At 46.5% G+C, this 23,195-nt stretch overlaps 1 protein-coding gene across 1 annotated transcript in view; it reads right to left on the bottom strand.

Moving 5' to 3' along the window:
* LOC147732882 (protein mono-ADP-ribosyltransferase PARP14-like) overlaps window positions 1-23,195 on the bottom strand; it is a 1,251,483-nt gene that overhangs the window by 845,588 nt on the left and 382,700 nt on the right. The window lies entirely within an intron of this gene.

Below are 23,195 nucleotides of genomic sequence, written 5' to 3'. Positions count from 1 at the left end.
AATGCGAAAATGGCATCGCTTTCCCTTTTCCCGACCACTACCGACTTACCATTTTACACATTCTCCCGCCCCCTCTCGTCGTCAAAGCCCCTCCCACAGTCCACACCGAATCCTGCCCTCCGAGATTTCCCCACCTCTGAGACTGCCTCCCAGACTTTACACTCCCCGTCACCCTGGAAAAGAAAACCTCGGAGCTCTGCTTCCAGGCTGGGGCCCTCCCCGGAACCACCATAGCTGGTACCAAGGTGAGTGAACAAGGAGCCAGGACTGTCAGTGCAGAGCAGGCCCGCACGTCCCCAATGATAATGCTGTCCTTCCAAGCCTTACATTCATGTGCATTGGACTGGTGGAGTGCATTGGGAAACTGTTTCTGTTTTCATTGTGCTGACTGTCCTCGTGGGTGGATGGATGTTCTCTGTGAGCGTTCTCTGCTCATCGGTCGATATTTCGTATGTACCTTCTGTGCTCAAGGTTCTCGTTTTCTGTGGATCGGTGGATCTTATGCTCCTGCTGAGCTGTTCCGTGCTCACGGCTCTGTGTTTTGTATGTACATGCCGTTGTGTCGATCACGCACATGTGCGTACAGTGTTCATGGTTCGTTGTTGCAGAAACATGTCGTATTCACAGGGTGCTTATTTTGTATGCACATTCAGTATGTATATACAGTATCTGCTTTGTCAAGAAAGAAATTCCCTTTGGGCACATTAACAAAAACACAATGACATAGCATACAACAATACTTCAAGCATACTTAGAGCAATGCAATAGTTAACCAAATTCTGAAACCCCAAATAAATTCAATATGCACAGTTTTATTTTATAATTAAAATTGACTTAAAAAACAGATTAAAACATATATCAATTAAGGGAAAACAGACAATGAATGGAAACAAATTATATTCCAAAGTTCATCAAATGAGTTCGGAGAATTAGGGGAGAGAATCAATTTTATAGTAATTAAGGAGTATTCTGACTGGCGCTGAATATACCTTTTGAGTATCTCCCTTTGTTTAGCTTTAGGAACTCATTTGATGAACTTTGGAGTATAATTTGTTTCCATATATTGTCTGTTTTCCCTTGATTGATATATGTTTTAATCTGTTTTTTAAGTCAATTTTAATTATAAAATAAAACTGTGCATATTGAATTTATTTGTCGTTTCAGAATTTGGTTAACTATTGCATTGCTCTAAGTATGCTTGAAGTATTGTTGTATGCTATGTCATTGTGTTTTTGTTAATGTGCCCAAAGGGAATTTCTTTCTTGACAAAGTCAATAGTAGGTACCCCATCCCTTTGGTAGAGGGTCCCTCTCTCTTTTATTAGAGATATACAGTATCTGCGCCTGGCTCATTCATACATGCGTTTTTTGCTCACATGTTGCTATTTGTATGTCTGTTTATTTTAATTCTCACCTACAGATGGCGAAATTACTTTTGTGGACTATACTAGAAACTCAATGGGTTTAGAGTTAGCTCATTGCTTACTTTTGGTTAATTTTCTTGTCACCCTTGTTATCTTTCTTATGTGATGGCTTTTATTGCATGTCTTGTATTTCTACCTCCCTGGAGCTCTTTATCATTCTTTAATTTTTTTGTGATTGAATAACTTGTCGACTACTCCCTTTCGGAGAATTTCTATTTTCTTTAAGAACTAGATAAGAGTGCACGTTCCCTTTTATATGATGTTTCTCTCTCAAATACCCTCCTACGTGCTCAGTGTTACTACTGCGTGTTTCTTGTGCTTGCTCCCCTGCCCCCTGGTTGTGCTTGCTCTCCTGCCCCCTGACTGTGCTTGCTCTCCTGCCCCTGCCCCCTGTGTGTGGGTGCTAATGCAATAGGTCTCGCATATGCAAACGATTAAGCTATTGGCAATGTAAATGGCAATGCCATTTATTTATGATTTTTAAAAAAAAATGTCATGAGCAATGCCAATAGGTCTACCTTTGATAATGCCGAGACCATTGCATTGTAAATGCTTGTTGAAGTTTATGTTGTGGGTCTGCTTCATTCTGAAGTGTCCACTCCTCTGCCCTCTCTTCCTCCTGAAAACAGTCAGTCACAGCAGCCCAACAACACAAGCCACAGGAGTGACTAGAGGTTCACCCCTGGATGTCAGTCACATTGATATGTGTATCAAATGATTTCCATAGGGACTAGGCCCTACTGTTTCTGATTCTCTTGTCAGCCCTTCATGAGATGTGGCCAGGCCCCTTCTTTGTGACCTCTTCCACAAGAGTACCCTTTGAAGTGTACTACTAAGCCTGGCTCTCCATTTCTCCAGTGTGTCCCACTCAGCTCGAGAGAATGCAGCAATATACAAATCGGGGAGGGGGCGCTACCTCCTCTACTCATGTTTCATCATGCAGCCCTGGCTCTACCAAAATGCAATCCAGAGTCCGCCAGTATTGTACCATTCACAGACAGACATACACCCAGCTTATGCATATAACATGCATGCATTGCACAGCACTACATTTCTAATGAACTGTACCTTGTGCAGGCACACATACACTCAGCACATGCATATAACATACATGCACTGCACAGTACTGCATCCTGTCTGTATTATACCACTCACAGGCACACATACACCCAGAACAGAATATAACACACATGCACTGCACAGTACTGCATCATCACTGTATTGTACCATTCACATTCACGCATACACCCAGAGCATGTACATCATGCATGCACTGCTAGTAAAACGACATATTACTAGTCGGTGGAAGGCGATAAGGCCCCCAAACCTAGAGACCTGGAGAGACAAGGTGATTAAGTGGAGTCTTGCCGAAAGTGCTGCAATATGTAGGGAGGAGCAGAGGGGCCAGAGAAAAATACCAATAGCGATGGTGTGGGATGTGCTCTGCGAGGTGTTTAAGAGATGGGAGGAACCTCCACCTGCAGTGATAGACTGATGTCAATGGTGACTGAAATATTGTACGAAGGGGGGGATGCCCACTACAGGATGTTGTTGAATTTGTTGTATTCCAAGGTATGGTGTCGCGGGTCCCAGTGCAGTGCAGGACTCTTTGTAACATGTGATAGAACTATTCTGCCTGTACTCTAGATTAGTAAGGTGTTCCCAGTTAGATGACTGCAGATGGGGGGTGGCGGGAGGTGTACTGGGGTAATCGTTATGGGTTTAGTTAGAAATGCATAATGTGGTCTGAATATACAAAACAGACTGTTTAGTGCAACATAGAAGAAATGTACATGACGGTATTGTACTGACTATTCACACAGATATACACTCCAAGGAATATGCCGCTGCACTGTATTACTACGATTTGGATCAAAGATGGTTGTGTAACATTGTATGTATATATGAATAAACGTGATAAAGTTTGTGTTGAAAAAAATGCATGCACTGCACAGAGCTACACACCAAACTGATGTAGGCCAAGAGTGTGTGGAGCACACAGCAGCAAAACTTTAATTGAGTAAGCCGGTAGGCCTCACTCCAGTGATAAAGGAAAAAACTGTCATGTTCACTTCTACTGATCACTACACAGTATGTTGCCACCAACTCGCTCATGCTGCTTAACTTCTGGTAAAGCCAGGTTTAGCAGCACCATTTTCCCTCCACCCTTCACAGAAATGCAATTATATATGTGCAATTGGCATTTTATTCACAGTTTGCCCTAACTTTCTGAACGTGTTGAAGCATTACAAAAGTATTAATAAATGTAGAGACTAGAAATGTATAAACCGTCAGCACTAATGTTAAGTTTTAACATGAAAGCATGTATTCTTTATTCACGAGTTTACACGTATACTTCAAGTTGTATTTAACATACCTAAACATGTACCTTTTACATTTATTTTGAAACCCCTTGCGATATTTGCCCTCATTGTAATATGTCTGTGTGTAATCTTGAAGGGGTACAAGTGTATGAAAGAAAAAAGAGGCACCGGAAAGAAGGGGAATAAGAAGAAAGAGAGAAGATGTGGAACTAGAGCAGAGTCAGTGCAGATATTATGATGAAATAAAATGCTTGCAAAACTTTACATGAAAAATATTGAAGAACTCAGGGTTTTGATCTGGTTTCATCTGATAAGATTCATATGTTGGCTGTGATGGCTAACATCGCCATCAGAGAAGGGATTGGAGCAGCGCAATTTAGACTCCACCCTAACACATCACAGAAATGAATTATATATGTGCAGCTGACATTATATTCATATCGTGCCTTAACTTTACAAACGTATATGAAGCATTAAAACCATATTAATGTAATGTATTCACTGTAGTTTTATTTGAATTTTTAAACTTATACTCCAAGTTGTATTTACATCTGTAAGCATGTACTCTTTTACTCATGTTGTACATTTATTTTTCAAGTTGCACGTGTGCATGCATAATCATGTATGCTAAGTGCATATTAAATGCTTAGCTAAAGTTAGTCTGTTTACAAAATGTGTTTTGCTCTGCCTGCATGTTTTTATTTTCTTGAAGGTTTATTATTTTGTTGTGAACGTGGAGAAACAATGGTCAAAAGAACATTTCTGTTCATCATATACCAGTTGGCAAGAAGTTAAATGTTGAGAACCACAGTTGAGCTCGGTGTGTTGGGAAATTTGAGCTCTGTTGCAGATGTACTCAAGTAATGGTCTGATTGGTCCCTAATGGTGATTTCTACTTAAGTCTGATCATGCTGACACATTCTATTCTCCCAAATTAGAGTCCCTTGATAGATGACCCTATACTGGACTTATGTTTAGAAAACAGAAAGATCTCATTCTGTTGCGTCTCAATCAACTTAGATATTTCAGCTTACCTATTATACTGATGCACTTATTGAACTTACTTTTGGCTTGCAAATACCCTGGATTGATTGGTGATCCAAATAAAACCCTTAAATCATATTTAGTGATTCCTGGTCCTTGTTGTGGAGTTACATTGGCTTCACAAGTTAGAAATGTATTGTTGCAGTCTTCTCCATTTCAACGTTTCATGCCAACTAACAAAGGTCCATACGACTAATGGGGAAAAATCTTTAACGACTTGAGTAAGAGATTACGTTTCAAGACCCATTGCTCTAGCACAGCCTTTCACCACTTGAGGTTAGCGCTTTTGGCCCCCCTCCCAGTTCAACAAGTCCATCCGTGCAACAGGCCGATGTCAAGATGCACATGCTTAATAACAAGCTGGACTGTCTGCATAAACCAAGGGATGCATGGGAAAGTGAACTAGCAGATAATATAGGCTGGGAAACTACTCACACCCAATGAAGTAGCAATAAAAGTGGCCCGATACAGTTTAAATTTTGGCATAGAGTATAGTACAGTAGAAGAAGGTTGCAACAAAATGGGACTAATTCAGACAGCTATGTGCATAAAATGCAGCACTGAAGAGAGCATTTGCATGCATACTATCTGGGAATGTAAAGTGATCCAAGTATACTGGAAGGAGCGGACAGCTGAATTATCCATCATACTAGGGAGTGAAATCCCAACGACTGCCCTATTCAAACTAGCAGGAATTCCCAATGACATCGGCCTTTATAGGGCCGGCTTTTGTTCTGTGGGCCACAGTTTATGACAGTAAAGATAACCCTCATTAAGGAATTAGGTGACCAACAGACTCTCACAAAACCGATATGACAATCAAGCATGATTATGTGCATGTAAGTAGAGAAGGTGGTATTTGAGAGTAGAGGAGGTCAACAAAATGTCAAGAAAATATTGGGTAGCTGGATAGCCCACAGCGGTTTAGATGAAGAGTACCCAAGGTAAATGGGAGGGATTATAAGGAATATGCTACTTACCAGTATGCATCTGTTCTTGACATAGAGGGCTGCAGAGTGGTACATTATGAATAGATCGCCATCTGGTGTTGGGCTCGGATGATTGCACTTTGTTTTTCTCTTGGAGAGTCTTTTGTAGGTTGGTGACTCCTCCTTTGGTTGCTAGTGCGCATGGGCATCGGCTCCATCCTTAGATTGTTTTGCCATAGTAGGGTTAGATGGAGTAGTATGATAGAATACAGATAGAAATGCCCATGTAAGTGTATCTAAATAAGATATTGTTGGAACAGACACAGGTTTCCGGGGAGGCTGGGAGGGCATGTACCACTCTGAAGCCCTCTATGCCAAGAACAGATGCATACTGGTAAGTAGCATATTCCGTTCGAGGCATATGGGCTGCAGATGGTACATTATGAATAGACGATACAGCAGTTCTCTCCCTAGCGGTGGTCGCCCGTGTCTGTTGCAACAGTTTGAAATAAAGTTTTTAATACAGCTTGTCCCACTCTAGCTTGTTGTGTTGTGTGCACATCTACACAATAGTGCTTTGTGAAGGTATGCGGTGTAACCCAGGTAGCTGCTTTGCATATGTCATCTAGTGGAATGTTTCCCAAGAATGCCATAGATGCTCCTAGTTTACGTGTAGAGTGAGCTCTAGGAGGAACAGTTAATGTCCTCTTTGCTTTTAAGTAGCATATTTGTATACATTTTACAATCCATCTGGCAATGCCTGCTTTAGAGATGGGATTGCCCTTATGTGTAGGAGAAAACGCCACAAATAGCTGTTTTGTCTTTCTGAAAGTTTGTGTTCTTTCTATATAGTACAATATTGCCCTTCTGACATCCAGTGTATGTAGGGCTCTTTCTGCTACCGTCTGTGGTTTTGGAAAGAAGACCGGTAGTTCCACTGACTGATTGATGTGGAATGCTGAAATTACTTTAGGCAAGAATTTTGGGTTTGTTCTAAGAACCACTTTGTTTTGGTGTAACTGCATGAATGGTTCTTGAATTGTAAACGCTTGCAATTCACTTACTCTTCTGAGTGAAGTGATGGCTATGAGGAAGGACACCTTCCATGTGAGGAATTGTATTTCACACCTATGCATAGGTTCAAAGGGTGGTCCCATTAGTCTGGTAAGTACTATGTTGAGATTGCAGACTGGGGAAGGTGGCAGTCTTGGTGGAATGACTCTTCTGAGTCCTTCCATGAAAACTTTAATTGCTGGTACTTTAAACAGGGAAAGATGTTGCCTGTTTTGTAGATACGCCGCTATAGCTGCGAGATGCACTCTGATAGAGGTGTATGCTAAGTTACATTGCTGCAAGTGTAGTAAATAGCAAATAATCTGTTTAGTGGACGCGTCCAGAGGGTTGATGTGATTACTGTTACAGTATACAGCAAACCTTTTCCATTTTGCGGCATAGCATGCCCTGGTGGTAGGGCGTCTTGCTTGTTTAATGATTTCCATGCATTCTGGAGGTAAATCTAAATATCCAAATTCTATGACCTCAGGAGCCAGATCGCTAGGTTCAATTGTTTGGGATCTGGGTGCATTATTTCTCCATGGTTCTGTGTAAGATGCATGGGTAGTAATCTTAGCTTTTGATGTGGCACCTGTGATAGTTGCAGTAGCGTGGTGAACCACGGCTGTCTTGCCCACGTGGGTGCTACTAGTATCATTGTCATTGAGTGCTGTTGCAGTTTCCGAACCACTAATGGAATTAGTGGGAGAGGGGGAAAAGCGTAAGCAAATTTGTTGGACCAATTTATCCATAGAGCATTGCCCTGGGGCCGGTGGTGTGGGTACCTGGATGCGAAGCTTTGGCATTTTGCGTTCTGATGATTGGCAAACAGATCTATCTCTGGTTGCCCCCATCTTTGGAAGAATGGCTGCAGTATCTGGTCGTGCAGTTCCCATTTGTGTACTTGTTCTGACTCTCTGCTTAGGATGTCTGCTATCTGATTCTGAACTCCTGGTAGTTGTTCTGCTAACAGATAGATCTTCTGAGGAATGGCCCATCTCCAAATGTCCTGTGCTAGTTTGGATAGTTGGAGAGAGCGTGTCTGTAAGCGTGGGGTGGGAGCAGACCGGAATTACAAGCGTGGAGGCCGTATGTAGTGGGCTATCTCGTAGCCGGTATTTATTATAGTACAGTGTACAAAGGGTGTGGTACAAAGGAGAAGAGGGTTCTGGATGCCTGCCGGTTCCGGCTTTGAGGTGAGGTGTCTTCAAACGGGGATGATAGCGGGTCTGCAGGTGGGATTGACTGGTCCGTTGCTGTAGCGGTCGATTCAGCGACGGGACGGTGGCTCCTCGGAGGGATGAAAACGAGAGAGAGAAAGTGGCCGTTAGTTCTTTGGTCAGAACCAAGGTTATGACCTTTGCCTTCACCGGGCGTGAGGGGAGTAAAGCGAGCGTGAGGTGGGGGGGGGGGGGGGGGGGGGGGGGGGAGGGAGGTACGAGATGGGAAGAGGTAGCACGGATAGGTAGGAGGGTGACTCGGTGCCGGGATGTGTGGGTTAATTATATACAATCGTGATCGTGACAGACACACAGCTATATACACTAATTCACAGTGCTCGGTGTATGGTGAGGGAAGCAGCTACTATACACGTATTATATTTACAGGCTATTTTATTTACACACAGGGGAACTGGTACTCACTTGGCCCGCCGCAACTCTGTCCTCGAGTTGCGGCCGCTTTCCAGCTTCCTCCTCTGGACTCCACCAGTCCTCCGCCCAGACCTCGTCTCCTGCTTCGGGTTCCTCTCTCTTCTCCCGGGTTCGTCGCACGCCGTCTCCTGCCACGAGTCTTCCTGCTTGAACGCCCTGTTGTCCGCTCTTCTGGCTTTTCTATGGTCCGCCTCTGGACAAGGGGAGGGACTTCCGGGGTCACGGGGTAGCACTTCCGGGTTCTCCCGCGTCGGTACGGGTTCCTGAAGGGAAGAAGAAAGGGGTGGAGTCCGGGTTGTTATGGACGCCCGTGGAACGGTGGACTGTCGCCGGGACCGGGAGGGAAGGCTTGGCATCGGCGAGGTAGGGATCGAGGTCCCATCACAGTGTCCCCCCCTGTTTTTGAATATAATACATTGCAGTCATGTTGTCTGTTCTGATCAGGACTGCCTTGTTGGTTATGTGCATTTGGAAAGCTTTTAATGCTAGAAATATTGCTAGTAGTTCCAAGTAGTTGATGTGCAGTTTCTTTTGCTGCACACTCCATTTCCCCTGCACTGTGTATTTGTCCATATGCGCTCCCCATCCGGAGAGCGATGCGTCTGCTGTCAGTATCAGTTGTGGAATCAGTTCTAGGAACGACCGTCCCTTGGAAATGTTTGTTGTGTTCCACCACTTCAGAGAGCAATGCGTACGGTCGTTTACCAACACCAGATCTGTAATCTGACCTTGAGCCTGATTCCACTGTGTCGCTAGACACTCCTGTAGTGGACGCATCTGTAGTCTGGCATGTGGTATTAATAGTATGCAGGATGACATCATGCCTAACAGTTGCATAAACACCCTTGCTGGTAGTGAGTGTTGTGGTTGAAATCTTTGTATCAACGTGACCATTGTTTGTATCCTGATTGGATTGGGGTATGCTTTGGCTCTTTCTGTGTCTATAGTAGCCCCCAAGTATTGTTGAATCTTGTTTGGTTGTAGGTTGGATTTTTTGTAGTTCACTGTAAACCCTAGTTGGTGCAGTAATTGAATGGTCTTCTGTGTGTTGTGAAGGCATTCTTCTTGTGACTTGGCCTTTATTAACTAATCGTCCAAGTAAGGGAAGACATGTATTTGTTGTCTTCTTAGGTGTGCTGCAACCACTGCTAGGCATTTTGTGAACACCCTTGGTGCCGTTGTGACCCCAAACGGAAGGACCTTGAACTGATAATGTTGTCCTTCCACTACAAACCTTAGGTATTTCCTGTGGGCTTTGTGAATTGGGATGTGAAAGTAAGCGTCTTTTAGATCCAGTGTAGAAAGAAAGTCCCCTTTCTTCAGTAAAGGAAGTACTTGTTGGAGCGTGACCATGTGGAAATGTTCCGAATTTATATATGCATTGAGAGGTCTGAGATCTAAGATTGGTCTTAGAGACCCGTCTTTTTTGGGGATTAGGAAGTATAGAGAGTATACTCCTGTCCCTTGTTGATGTTTTGGAACCTTCTCTATGGCATGCTTTTGTAGCAGTGATAGTACTTCTTCCTTTAACAATGTCAGATGGTCTTGACTCATTGGACCCTGTTTGGGGGGGATGTTTGGTGGGGTGTCTGTGAGTTCTAGACAATAACCATGTTGGATAATTTGTCTCACCCACTTGTCTGATGTGATGTTTTCCCAGACAGGTAGGAACTGTGCTAGACGTCCCCCGACCGGTGTTATATGGTCTGGGGGGAGTCGTATTAAGTCACTGTTTTGGGGTTGGGGAGTTGCGGTTGTTATTATTTCCACGACCTCTACCCTTGTTGTTGTTACCTCTGTAACTGCCTCTTGAATTACCTCTGGGTGATGTTGGTGTAAAAGAGGTGGATTGCTGACTTGTCCCTGTACTTTTTGAGCCCCCTCTATAGGTGGATCTACGAAAGGAACCCCTTTGTGTTGGCTGTTGTAATGCTCCCATTGACTTAGTCGTTTCTGTGTCCTTTTTAGGTTTCGCCTCGCCGAAGATGCGCTCTGCGCATCTTTTCGGCGCAGGCGAAATCCTGTTGAGAACCGTAGGGTGGCTTGGTTCGGCCCTCGTCCTTGATTGGCTGGCTCCGTAAACGGAGCCTTGCCATTGGACGAGGGGCCTGTCCGTCAATGCCGGACCAGACACGGGGGCGTTCCCGACATTCTTTGGCTTTTGCCGACGTCACGGGACGCCGGGAACGCCCCCGTGTCTGGTCCGGCATTGCCGGCACCTCCCTTGCTCCCCCTCCCGCTTGTTTCCTGGTGTGGGAAATTAAACACGTGCTGTTTCAGGAAGTGACTCGCTTTCACTTTGCTCGCAGCGGCTCTTCGAGACTTCAGGAAAAGAAAGTTGGGCAGAGCTGCAAGCTGGTCCGGCTGCTTCCGAAGGCAGGACCATGGGGTAAGCTCACGCGCTTGGCGTGCCTCTTTCAGCCCTGCTGTTCCACATGGGCCCGTCAACATTCGTAACCTAAGACCACTCGCTCTTGTTCCCTAGTTGTGAGGTACTTGGTGCAGCCGCGCGCGCCCCCGCCCCCTCCCGCCGTCCGTTCCTCTAGTGTCCTTTCCCGCCCCCCTCCCGCCCCCTCCCGCCGTCCGTTCCTCTCCCGCCTGCTGCACGGAACATGGCTTGCTGTTTACACCCAGCTCCGCCCCCTTCGGAGGCCAGCCCCTTGCTGTGTCCTGGTCCCGCTGTTGAATGAGCTGTGTCCGAGGTAGTTGAACAGCATTGGAAGGAGTGGAGCGGCGGTGGGTGCGAGAACCGCGGTGCGGGGTGAGTACCGCTGCTGCGGGTGGCGTCCCTCCAGTGGCGTCTGGTGTGCGGCTGCTGCTGAGAGTGCAGTGAAGGGCCTTTCATTGGAAGGAGTGGAGTGGCGGTGGGTGCGAGAACCGCGGTGCGGGGTGAGTACCGCTGCTGCGGGTGGCGTCCCTCCAGTGGCGTCTGGTGTGCGGCTGCTGCTGAGAGTGCAGTGAAGGGCCTTTCATTGGAAGGAGTGGAGTGGCGGTGGGTGCGAGAACCGCGGTGCGGGGTGAGTACCGCTGCTGCGGGTGGCGTCCCTCCAGTGGCGTCTGGTGTGCGGCTGCTGCTGAGAGTGCAGTGAAGGGCCTTGTAGCAGCCTCGTGTTGTTGGTGTCACCGTCCCTATGCGCAGTGAAGGGCCTTGTAGCAGCCTCGTGTTGTTGGTGTCACCGTCCCTATGCGCAGTGAAGGGCCTTGTAGCAGCCTCGTGTTGTTGGTGTCACCGTCCCTATGCGCAGTGAAGGGCATTGTAGGTGCCTCGTGGTGTTGGTGTCACTGTCCCTGTGTGCAGTGAAGGGCAATGTAGGAGCCTCGTGGTGTTGGTGTCACTGTCCCTGTGTGCAGTGAAGGGCAATGTAGGAGCCTCGTGGTGTTGGTGTCACTGTCCCTGTGTGCAGTGAAGGGCAATGTAGGTGCCTCGTGGTGTTGGTGTCACTGTCCCTGTGTGCAGTGAAGGGCAATGTAGGAGCCTCGTGGTGTTGGTGTCACTGTCCCTGTGTGCAGTGAAGGGCAATGTAGGAGCCTCGTGGTGTTGGTGTCACACTCTCTGTCTGCAGTCACAGACTGATACGCCCCCCTGCCACGGCGTCATCACTGCACTCTGGAAGTGCCGCAGTTGTGGCCTCTGCTTAGGTTAGTGCATTGTAGCAGAAGCCGCAGAGCAGGAACAATGCCAGGCCCCTTAAATGACCACCTCACTGAGGTACCCTGTTATTGAAAGACATGCGTCGCTGTATTATTAATCACTGGTTCCTATGATGCATTTGTCCAGAAGCCCTACGTCAAGTCACCGTGACTCAGAGGCCCATATATTATTTATGTGATGGTGGGCCCATGTTTTATGATCCAGGCATTCAACCGGCAACTTCTGCCCCCACACACTCACACTCACACTGTAACATAACCTCCCGTGCATTCACCCTGCACCGTATGCTCCAGCACACTGACCCTCCTTGTCTGCTCCCACACACCCACTCTGCACCGTCTACTCATACGTACTCAGCCTGCAGTGTATGCTCTCCTGCAATTAATGTGCACCATATGCTTTCACACACTCACTCTGCACCATCTGCTCCTGTGCACTGACCTGGCACTGTCTGTTCTTGTGCACTCACCCTGCACTATATGCGCCCACTCATCCTGCAGTCTATGCTCCCCTGCAAACAATGTGCACCATTCGTTTTCATGCACTCACTTTGCACCATCTGCTCCTGCGCACTCACCCTGCCTCGTTTGCTCCTGGCACTCACCCTTCATCGTCCGATCCCATGCACTCACCCTGCATAGTCTGCTCCTGACACTCACCCTTCATCGTCTAATCCCACCCACTCATCCTGCATAGTCTGCTCCTGACACTCACTTTTCATTGTCTGATCCCACCCACTCACCCGGCATAGTCTGCTCCTGACACTCACCCTTCATCGTCTAATCCCACCCACTCACCCTGCATAGTCTGCTCCGGACACTCACTTTTCATTGTCTGATCCCACCCACTCACCCGGCATAGTCGGCTCCTGACACTCACCCTTCATCGTCTAATCCCACCCACTCATCCTGCATAGTCTGCTCCTGACACTCACTTTTCGTTGTCGAATCCCACCCACTCACCCTGCATAGTCTGCTCCTGACACTCACCCTTCATCGTCTAATCCCACCCACTCACCCTGCATAGTCTGCTCCTGACACTCACTTTTCATTGTCTGATCCCACCCACTCACCCTGCATAGTCTGCTCCTGACACTTCACTTTTCATTGTCTGATCCCACCCACTCACCCTGCATAGTCTGATCCTGACACTCACTCTTCATTGTTGGATCCCACTCACTCGTTCTGAATTGTCTGCTCCCATGCACTCATCCTGAATTGTCTCTTCCCATGCACTCATCCTGAATTGTCTGCTCCCATGCACTCATCCTGAATCGTCTGCTTCTGACACTCACTCTGAAACATCTGCTTCTGACAGTCATCCTGCATCATCGTCTCCCGCCCATGCACTCACCCCACAACATCTGCTTCTGACAATCATCCTGCTTCATCTGCTCCCGTGCACTCACCCCACAACATCTGCTTCTGACAGTCATCCTGCATCATCTGCTCCCGTGCACTCACGCCACAACATCTGCTTCTGACAGTCACCCTGCACCCTCTGCTGCCGCACACTAACCCTGCACCCTCTGCTGCCGCACACTCAGCCTGCATCCTCTGCTCCAATGCTCTCACCCTGCACTGAATGGGAACCTGCACTAACCCTAAGTGGCGGCTGACACAAGTAAAGAGTGGCGGAGGAGGTGCGGGGGAGTGTACAGCGGGTGGAGTGCACAGCAGGGGTTTTCATAAAAAAAGACTTACCTGGTTTGTGGATCACTCGCTGCATCTAATTAGCTTGTAGAGGTCTCACTGCCGTCCCGCCCCCTTGCTGTCCTTACTGGGTCTTCATGACCCTCATTTGCCTCCCCCCCCCCTTTTTCCCCACTGATCTTTGTTTCAAATATCTGTTATGGCTCTTAACACTGAACGAGTGTCGCTCCGAGACTGGGATTACGTAGGGACCTTTAGAGGCTCTAAACACGTAAGATTTTGGTGCCCCATATATTTCTAATTCCAAAAATAATCAATAACTTGTAAAGTAACATTTTATTATTTCACAATGAAATAAAACTTCGAGTAAGATGGATAAAGTTTGTTTTTGTATACTTCCACTTTATAGGTTCAGCTGCACCATTTGCAAGTTTGCATTATATGGTTCATGGTAAATCCGGCAATTGAAAATGTCTGTGGTGTCCCTTTTCCCTTGATGCCCTAAGCACATGCTTATTTTGCTTAATCCAGCCCTGCGCACACGCATTCAGAATATTTTAGAAGAGAATGGTGCATGTGTACCTGTCCTGAGCATATTGAGCTGTGCTGATCCAAAATACAGTGATATTATGGGTATTGCTACTTCTAAATCCATGGAAACCCCAAGAATCAACACAAACAGTAGGCAAGTCTCCCTGTCCTAGCAGCAGGGCTTTCAGGATGCTGACATGGAGTATCGTCTAAGTGAGAATTTGTGTCAGAACTCAAGTATTCATTTGTTTATCCACCTATACAGTACTCTGAGACTTGAGCACATTCCAGATATGTCTGTAATCTACTTGTCAGTCATTCCTTAACTGTACATATTCTGTGAGCGCTGAAAGTTTGTTTTTGTTTTTGTTTACGCTTCTGGATATGTTCAGTAGGGAATGAAATATTGGACTTGCGTCCTTTTATGAGTAAAGAAAGCTTGCTTTCCTGCTGACATGCCTGTTCTGTGGGGAAGTAAAGCTTGCTTTGCTGCTGCCCGAATTTGACCTGTTCTGTAATTGCAAAAGGCTGTACTCTTTCTGTCCAAGGTGTACCTGCTCTATACTGGAATGTTCCCACTGTTGCTGCCCCAATTTATGAAAAAGCAAATTATGTTGTGAGTGCACTTGCGTAAAATGATCAGTCAGAAACTTTCTTTTGTAGAACCGGAGGCAAAACGTAGCAGCGGTTCTCTGACCCAAAAACCTTGGGTTCACTCCTGGCTTCCCAGCTTTTCCAAACGGTGTCACTGTGAGCAATTAGTTTTCTTCACGGTTTCTCCTTTATCATTGTCCTCCCATTTGAGAGCACCATGAAATAATACCGGTTAAGGTGTGTGTGTTGCTCTGGGTGTGTGTGTGGCTCTGGGTGTGTGTGTGTGGTAGTAATTGCTGTCTGCTGAGCTCATCCGTAGGGTACAATAGGTCTCACATTTGCGAGAGATTAACCTAATGGCAATGTAAATGACAATGCCATTTATTTATCTGTTTTCAAAACCAAAACATAAATACAAAAGTTGTCATTTACAATGCCAATAGCTCTAACTTTTCCAAAGGCGAAACCATTGCATTGTAAATGCTTGTTCATCTTTTCTAAAGTCTCATCTGTGCCTGAGCCGAAAAGTGTCTTCTGATCAAAAGGTTGGTTCAATAAAGATGTTTGTACTTCCTGTTTGAACCCTGAGACTCTAAGCCATGCATGCCTTCTTATCATGATACTGGTGTTGATGGATCTTGCTGCAGTGTCTGCTGCGTCCAGGGCGCATTTAATGGAAGTGTTAGTTATTATCTTTCCTTCCTGTATAAGCTGATCTGCCCTTTTCTGATGTTCTTTAGGGAGATGTGTGATGAGTTTTTCTAACTCATCATAATGCGCCGTATCAAAGCGTGCAAGTAGCGCTTGAGTATTGGCTATACGCCAGCTGTTTGCCGCTTGTGATGCTACCCTTTTTCCTGATGCATCTATTAATTTTGACTCTTTATCAGGTGGAGGGGCTTCTCCCGTTGATAATGAGTTTGCCCTTTTGCGAGCGTTGGAGACCACAAGCGAGTCCAGAGGTACCTGTCCTTTGATAAATATTGGGTCCTTTGGAGCTGCCTTATATTTTTTATCAATTCTTGGGTTTAACACCCTAGCTCTCACTGGGTCTTTAAATATGTCTATTGTGTGACTAAGAAGACCCTTCAGCATAGGTAGAGTACCTGATGTTCTTTGTGCAGTAGGTAGTGTCTCTAATAGGAAGTCCTCTACTTGAGGTTCTGTATGTAGGTCTACTTTATGATATTTTGCTGCTCTATTAATGAGCTGTACAAAATATGTGTTATCATCAGGTGGTGAAGGTTTTGAGGGATATAATTGTGGGTCGTTGTCCTCATCTGACCCTGCATCATAATTCTCCCATGGGTCTTCCTAGTCTGGGATAGACTCATCATCCCCATGAGGTTCCCCCTCCCCTGTGTCACTGTCTACATCTGTGTGAGGTGTAGATGGTCTTGGTGTAGGAGATAGAGGAATAGTTGGCATAGTGTGTGGAATAGGAGAAGAGGGTGTGGGTCTAGGAGAAGTAGGAGGAGTTGTATTTGTCCCCATTGTTCTCTTCTTAGAAGGAAGAGGTTTGTCCTCTAGCTGTTCATTCTTCCTCTTCTTCGTCAACACTTTGCCAGTTTGTGGATCGATAAACAAAATATTTTGTTTCGGATCTGTTTGTTGCTCCTGTGTCGGTACCGAAGTTTTTGGTTCCGAAAGGTGCTTTTGCTTTCGATCGTCAATGTTCGGTGTCTTCGGCACCGAGGATTTGCTCGAGTCCGATTTTTTCGGTGCCGAGTGAGTCTTCGACGTCGAAGCATGTTTCGGTTTCGACATGGAATGTCTCGATCCCGAGCTTTCCCTTGCATGAAGCTTCGGTGTTGAAGTCGGCGTCGACCGTTTCTCGGATCCGACATGGTGGGAGCCCGAGGGTTTCAGTTTCAGTTTCGTTGCCGGGCCCGAAGGCGGGGCGTCGGAAACTTTTTTTCTGCGGTTTGACCGGGCTCGAAGGCGGGGTCGTTACCGCACGGGGTCGGTTTTTTGGTAAGGGGACGTCGTCACTCACGGTTTGTTGAACGTCGAACTCTTCGACCTCCGACTCGTCCCCTTCCGACCCCGACTGTTCTTCATGATCCTCTTCTTCTTCGAGGTTCTGGTCTTCGAACAGCTCGGGGATCGCCTCCGACTGCATTCTGGAAACCTCGTGTCTTCGAGCTCGACGGTTTCTGATCGTCGACTTAGAAGAGAATGCTGCGCAGGCTTCACAGTCTCTGGATTCGTGTTCAGGCGACAGGCAGAGGTTGCACACCTCGTGTAGGTCCTTGTGTGGGAACTTAGCACCACACGTTGGACATTTCTTAAAGGGAGTCCTTTCCATGGACCCCGGGCTTGACCACGTCGAGAAAGGCCTCCTGTTCGTCGACGTAGACCAAAGTTTTTCTTTGATGTTGAAATCGAAACGCGTCGGAATGGAAATGAAATCGCGTTCGATAACAATACCGTCGAATTGGAAAGGGAATACGCGCCGAAAGTCCACTTCTTTCCGAAGTCGATCTGGAGCGCTTCAATCCTCATCCGAACCCGATGGCGGAAAAAAACAATCTAAGGATGGAGCCGATGCCCATGCGCACTAGCAACCAAAGGAGGAGTCACCAACCTACAAAAGACTCTCCAAGAGAAAAACAAAGTGCAATCATCCGAGCCCAACACCAGATGGCGATCTATTCATAATGTACCATCTGCAGCCCATATGCCTCGAACATGGGGATTCGGAAGAGAGTGACTAGAAAAAAAAAACTTAGAACACTGGTGACGAGGTTAAAATCCCCTGCAACAATCAATAGATCTTCCATTGGTAAGTTGTGTAGCTGGGCACCTATCCCCTCCCAAAACTGTTTGTCTTCACTGTTCGGGCCGTAAATGTTTGCGACGTGGTAGGTCTCTCCTGCTCGCTTGAGGCTGGTCACTAGTGTTCTGCCCTGGGTGTCAGCTTGGTAGCTAGTGATAGACAGGTTCGAATTCTTGCTTATTAGTGTTATTACCCCATTCTTCTTGTTTTGTGCCGGCGATCCCACCACCTCCCCTATCCAGTTGGCTCTTAATCGCAAAATGTCTGCCTCTTCTAGCCTGGTCTCTTGTAACACATAAATGTCGCTCTTAAGTTTCCTTAGGTGGTCAAGCACCTTCCTTCTTTTAACAGGGCTATTTAGCCCTTTGACATTTAGGGAGACTATTTTGATGTCTGACCCTATGCTGCTCTGCCCGTTATGTGTCATTAATGCTGGTGTGCGTTCGCTGTGCTGGTGGGCTTCTCTTAGGATCATTTGTCCCCCTAGCCATGTGCCTGTTTATGTGTTCCTGTTTCTTTGTGCTCCTACTTGGTGCTGGTGTGAAAGAGAAATAAAAGATGCAAGAGATGCAGAGAAAGAAAAGATAGTCAGTAAGCCCATGTACAAAACCTCCCCCTCCCCATTTCCCCTCCTCCCCCCTCCCCCACTCTCGCCTTCCCACCCCCCGCCCTCCCTTACTTGCAAAAAGGGTGTGCGACGACAAAGTTCCTCTGCCCGCATCATCCCTGAGGTAGAGTTGGTTATATCTTTGGCAGTTGTGTTCTTCCATGTTCGGGTTTCTTTTTTGTCTTTTAGCCCTTCATTCTCTCAGTCTCTATCTGCATCTGCATCTGGGCTTAACCTTCAATCCTATGTGCTGCATATACGCTGCTCTGTGCGTCCTGTCGGTCCTCACTGTTCGCTTCTTTACTCTAATTGCTCCGCATTTTAAATACTAGGGCACCTCACTCCGGTGTTGTGTAATCAGAAGACTGAAGTGTGAGACAGAATGGTGCTGCAACACTGATCCTAAGGTAGACAGAAGATCATGGATATTACAAGTTCCTTTGTGGTGGGAAAGTAGTAATTCATTCATTCACAACAATTGGGTGTGAAGTAATCAAGGTTTTACAAGAGCTTTGCTGACAATACTCAGTATGAATTTGAAAAACATCACACAAGTGAGACTTTAAAGAAATATTAGATAAGATGAAAGGAGGGAGCGCACGTAAAACTTCAAGGACTCCTGGGAAACTATCTGAATGGAGACTTAACAAATGACTCACATTTTCCGCATTCAGGGGAACAGGCGCCTTGCAATAATATGTCAGGAAGCCGGCCACCTCTTCCCTTACACTGCAAGGAAATTAAAAAACAAAAAAAAACAGGTGTGAGTCTGACAGATCGTTATCCCAGATTAGCTGACAAACTGAGCTCTAAAGGATGCTAAAGAGAACCATGGTATCAACCGCCAATGGACAACAGACAATTAATAAACCAAACGATCAGCAAATGAAGACACTTTAAACTCTTATAGACAAGCACCCCTGCAGACGCCACACAACCGCTAGCCCTAACATCCTCAAGAACCTGTGCTCGAAACTAGGCCTGAAGGATCCGTGGCGCCTAAGCAACCCGGATGCCAGGGAATACACATTCTACTCCAACCCCCACAACTCCTACAGTCGGATAGACTACATACTGATGTCAGGAACACACACACACCTAATAGACCACACAGAGATCGGACCCAGGACCATATCAGATCACGCACACATAAGCCTGTCACTATCAGGCAGACACAATGAAAAGCCAACACGCAGGTGGCGTTTTGATGACGGCCTCCTCCAACACACAGAAGCGAAGGCAGAGATAGACACAGCAATCCGAGAATACCTGACAATCAACGACACACCAGAGACGCCTAGAGAGGTACTATGGGATGCTCTTAAAGCAACCATACGGGGGGTAGTAATGACAATAAAAGGGAAAATGAACAAGGCGAGAAACAATAGGATCGCAGACCTAGAGAAAGAAATCAAAACACTAGAGAACAGCCACATAGCCAGCCTGGAAGACAATAACACACTCACTGAGCTAACCAAACGGAAGTATGAGCTCAACAGGATACTGAGCGAAAAAGCAGGGACCTGGATCAACAAATACAAGTCAATTAACCTCTGCACCGCCAACAAAGCGGGGAAAAACCTAGCAAGCTACCTGAAAGGGAAACAAAAACAACACACAATTGGGGCAATCAAAGACAAGCACAACAAAGCCCAGACCGCCAATAAAAACATCCTCGAGGTCTTCAGGGACTTCTATGAGGGTCTCTACACAAAAGATGACACACTAAAGGAAGATGGGGGCGAGGAACTGCTCAAAAGCATAGCTACACCCACACTAACAGACAGGGAACGAGACATTCTAGAGCTCACGGTCACAGAGGATGAGATAAAGAAGGCCACGGTCGGCCTCAAAGAGAACAAGGCTCCAGGGCCGGACGGATTCACAGCTGGGTTCTATAAACAACACCTGACAACACTCCAACCCACTCTGAAACAGGTATTTGAGGAGTGCGTCCTCAAAGGACGCATGACTCCATCAATGGCGGAGGCAAACATAATAGTCATATCAAAGGAAGGGAAAGACATGACAGAGGCGAAGAACTTCAGGCCGATCTCACTCATAAATGTAGACTGCAAGATATACGCGAAGATACTAGCCAATAGACTTAACGCCTACCTACCAAAACTCATACACAACTCCCAGGTAGGATACCTCAAAAACCGCATGTCCCATGACAACACCAGACTACTATGCCATATCATCAACCACTCGGCCCAGAGCAGCAAAGCGGCCGTCATGATAGCCCTGGACGCCGAAAAAGCGTTTGACAGAGTCTCATGGCCCTACCTGGATCACTGCATGGGGAAGTTCGGGCTAGGACCCAACTACAGAAGAATGGTGATGGCGCTTTACAACAGCCCCAAAGCGCGAGTGGTTGTGAACGGAGGCACCTCAAACACACTAAATTTAGGCAGAGGCACACGACAAGGCTGCCCTCTCTCACCCGGCCTCTTCCTACTAGCGATAGAACCGCTCCTAACAATGATACGAACTAACGAAGACATAAAGGGGGTGCCAATAGGAGGGGAAAACTTTAAACTGGCAGCGTACGCAGATGACGTGCTAATAATGACAGAGGACCCAGAGAGATCCATCAAGGCACTGACAGACACAATTGAGAGGTACGCCCAGGTCTCAGGGTACAAACTTAACAAGGATAAATCAGAATGCAAGCCCCTCAACATCCACACAACAAGGACAGTACTCGGCACATCAGGTCTAGCGTGGCAAAATAAACCTATCAAGTACCTGGGTATCCTCTTCGAGAGGAACTTGAGCACGACACTAGAACATAACGAACAGGCTATAATCCAGAAAATCAAGGCCAAGGTAGACGGCTGGTCGCCAAAGTTCACAACATGGTGGGGGAGGGTGGAGACAATTAAAATGATGATCACACCAATGCTCAATTATATGCTAGCCATGCTACCCCTCACCAACACAGAGGACTTCCACAAAAAGATAGACAAGATACTGAATGATTTCCTATGGAGAGGGAAGAGGGCCAGAATAAGTATGCAAAAACTTAGACTATCAAAAGAACAGGGGGGGCTAAACATAACAAACTTCAAGCGATTCCACGAGGCGTGTCTAGCTAGACAGGGACTGCACTGGCTAGACCCAAGACAGGACTACACCCCGGCATGGCTAACATTAGAACAAGGGTTGCTAAACGGCATGAAACCCATCACCCTCCTCACGGCCACCAAACACCCGGCAATAAAAGATAACCCGATACTCAGGAACACAAAACGAGCTCTGCTCAAGATTGACAAACTGCTAAATACGAGCATCAAAAGGGGGCCTTTCGAATCAATCTGGCACAACCCATCCCTAAAATACAGGGGTAAGGTCTTAGACATGCATGACTGGTACAGCCAAGGCATATCCACAGCCAATGACTTTAAGAAAAAGGGCGCCGACGTAACATTTGACACCCTGAAAGGAGAGTACAACCTAGAGAGCGTAGAACTATACAACTTCCTGAAGATAAAGGTCGCAATAAGGAAGGCTAACCTCAACACCCAGACACCCTCGATAATACAGCTGGCTAACAGTCTGAACACACTGGGACACCAGGTAGCACACCTTTACAAGATCCTAAGCCCCAAACACACCAGACTCAATGACAAGGTCATGAACTTCTGGGGGGAGGCAGCAGGTCAAGCACTCAGTGAGGAAGCCAGAGCAGAGCTATGGAGGTCCACCAGTCGGAAAAAAATAACGGCCACGCTGAACCAGACAAAATTCTGGCTGATACATAAGGCATACTGGACACCAGCTCGCTTAGCCACTGTAGGCATTAGAGACAGCGACGCGTGCTGGAACTGTGATGAAGAAAGGGGAGACTTAGAACACCTTTTACTAAAATGCCCAAAAATCAAGGACTTCTGGGGGAAGATCAGAACACTTATCCACGAGATCACAGGCACAGACATACAAACAGACCTCACAGGCCTAGCACTAGGGTTTACATCCCAGGCGATCACAAAAACGGAGGACAGGGACCTCATAGATCTCATGCTGACAGCCGCAGTCAAAGTCGTCCTAACTAACTGGAAGGACACATCAAAGGCGTCTCCACAGGCGTGGCTCAACTGGGTCACGTTCCTGAGGGGGGCGGACAACATAACAGCAAAATACACACCGAAGACGCACAAACAGTCGACCATGTGGGGATCATTAGATCACTACCTGTCATCATCACACAAGCCGCCATGAACATCTGGGGCCACAGGCCGAAATAGGCTAGTGCCAACAGAGCACCGAGCACATCTCCTACTCAACCTATAACCTATAACCTAGACCTCTCTCTACTGTCCCCCGGGGTGGCGCGGGGAGCAAGCCGCCTGACAACAAACGCCAAGGTATACCAATGGGCGCAATATGGACTACCAGACTATGAGACTTTTGGACTATGAGACCACGAACTGGCGAACGATCTCAAGAGTATGTAATGCCCCCCCCCCCCCCCCCTCTCTCTTCTTTTCTCTCTTTTCTTCTTTCCACTCATGTATAAGCCTCTTCCATGTATGTAAAATTATATTTTTCTATATACAATAAAGAATTTCAGAAATAAAAAAAAAAAAAAAAAAAAAAAAAAAAAGAACACTGGTGACGATTTGCTCTAAATTGAATACAATTAATCACGCATGTAATTGAAAATTACTATATTTTGCCCAGTTAAATTAAGAAACCTATGCTGCTTACAAACAGTGCATTTTGTTTTGATACATTTTTTTAAGCAACAAATAAATAAACATAAAAAAAAAGAATTGACAATCGAAAGGACCTCAGCATGATCCAGAGGTCTAGTCAAAAGTCCTTGGTGACCATCAAGGGCCCAACCCCCACCTAAAGGCAAGACTGTGGCAAATGTCAAGTGCATAAGGGTATCCAGCAACAACTGCAAAGTACAGGATGGAGTTATTACTCAAGACCCTCTGACGTCA

Source organism: Lissotriton vulgaris, chromosome 2_1 (genome assembly GCF_964263255.1).
Source record: "Lissotriton vulgaris chromosome 2_1, aLisVul1.2, whole genome shotgun sequence".
Taxonomy (NCBI): Eukaryota; Metazoa; Chordata; class Amphibia; order Caudata; family Salamandridae; genus Lissotriton; species Lissotriton vulgaris.
This window is presented reverse-complemented; position numbering and strand designations above follow the sequence as displayed.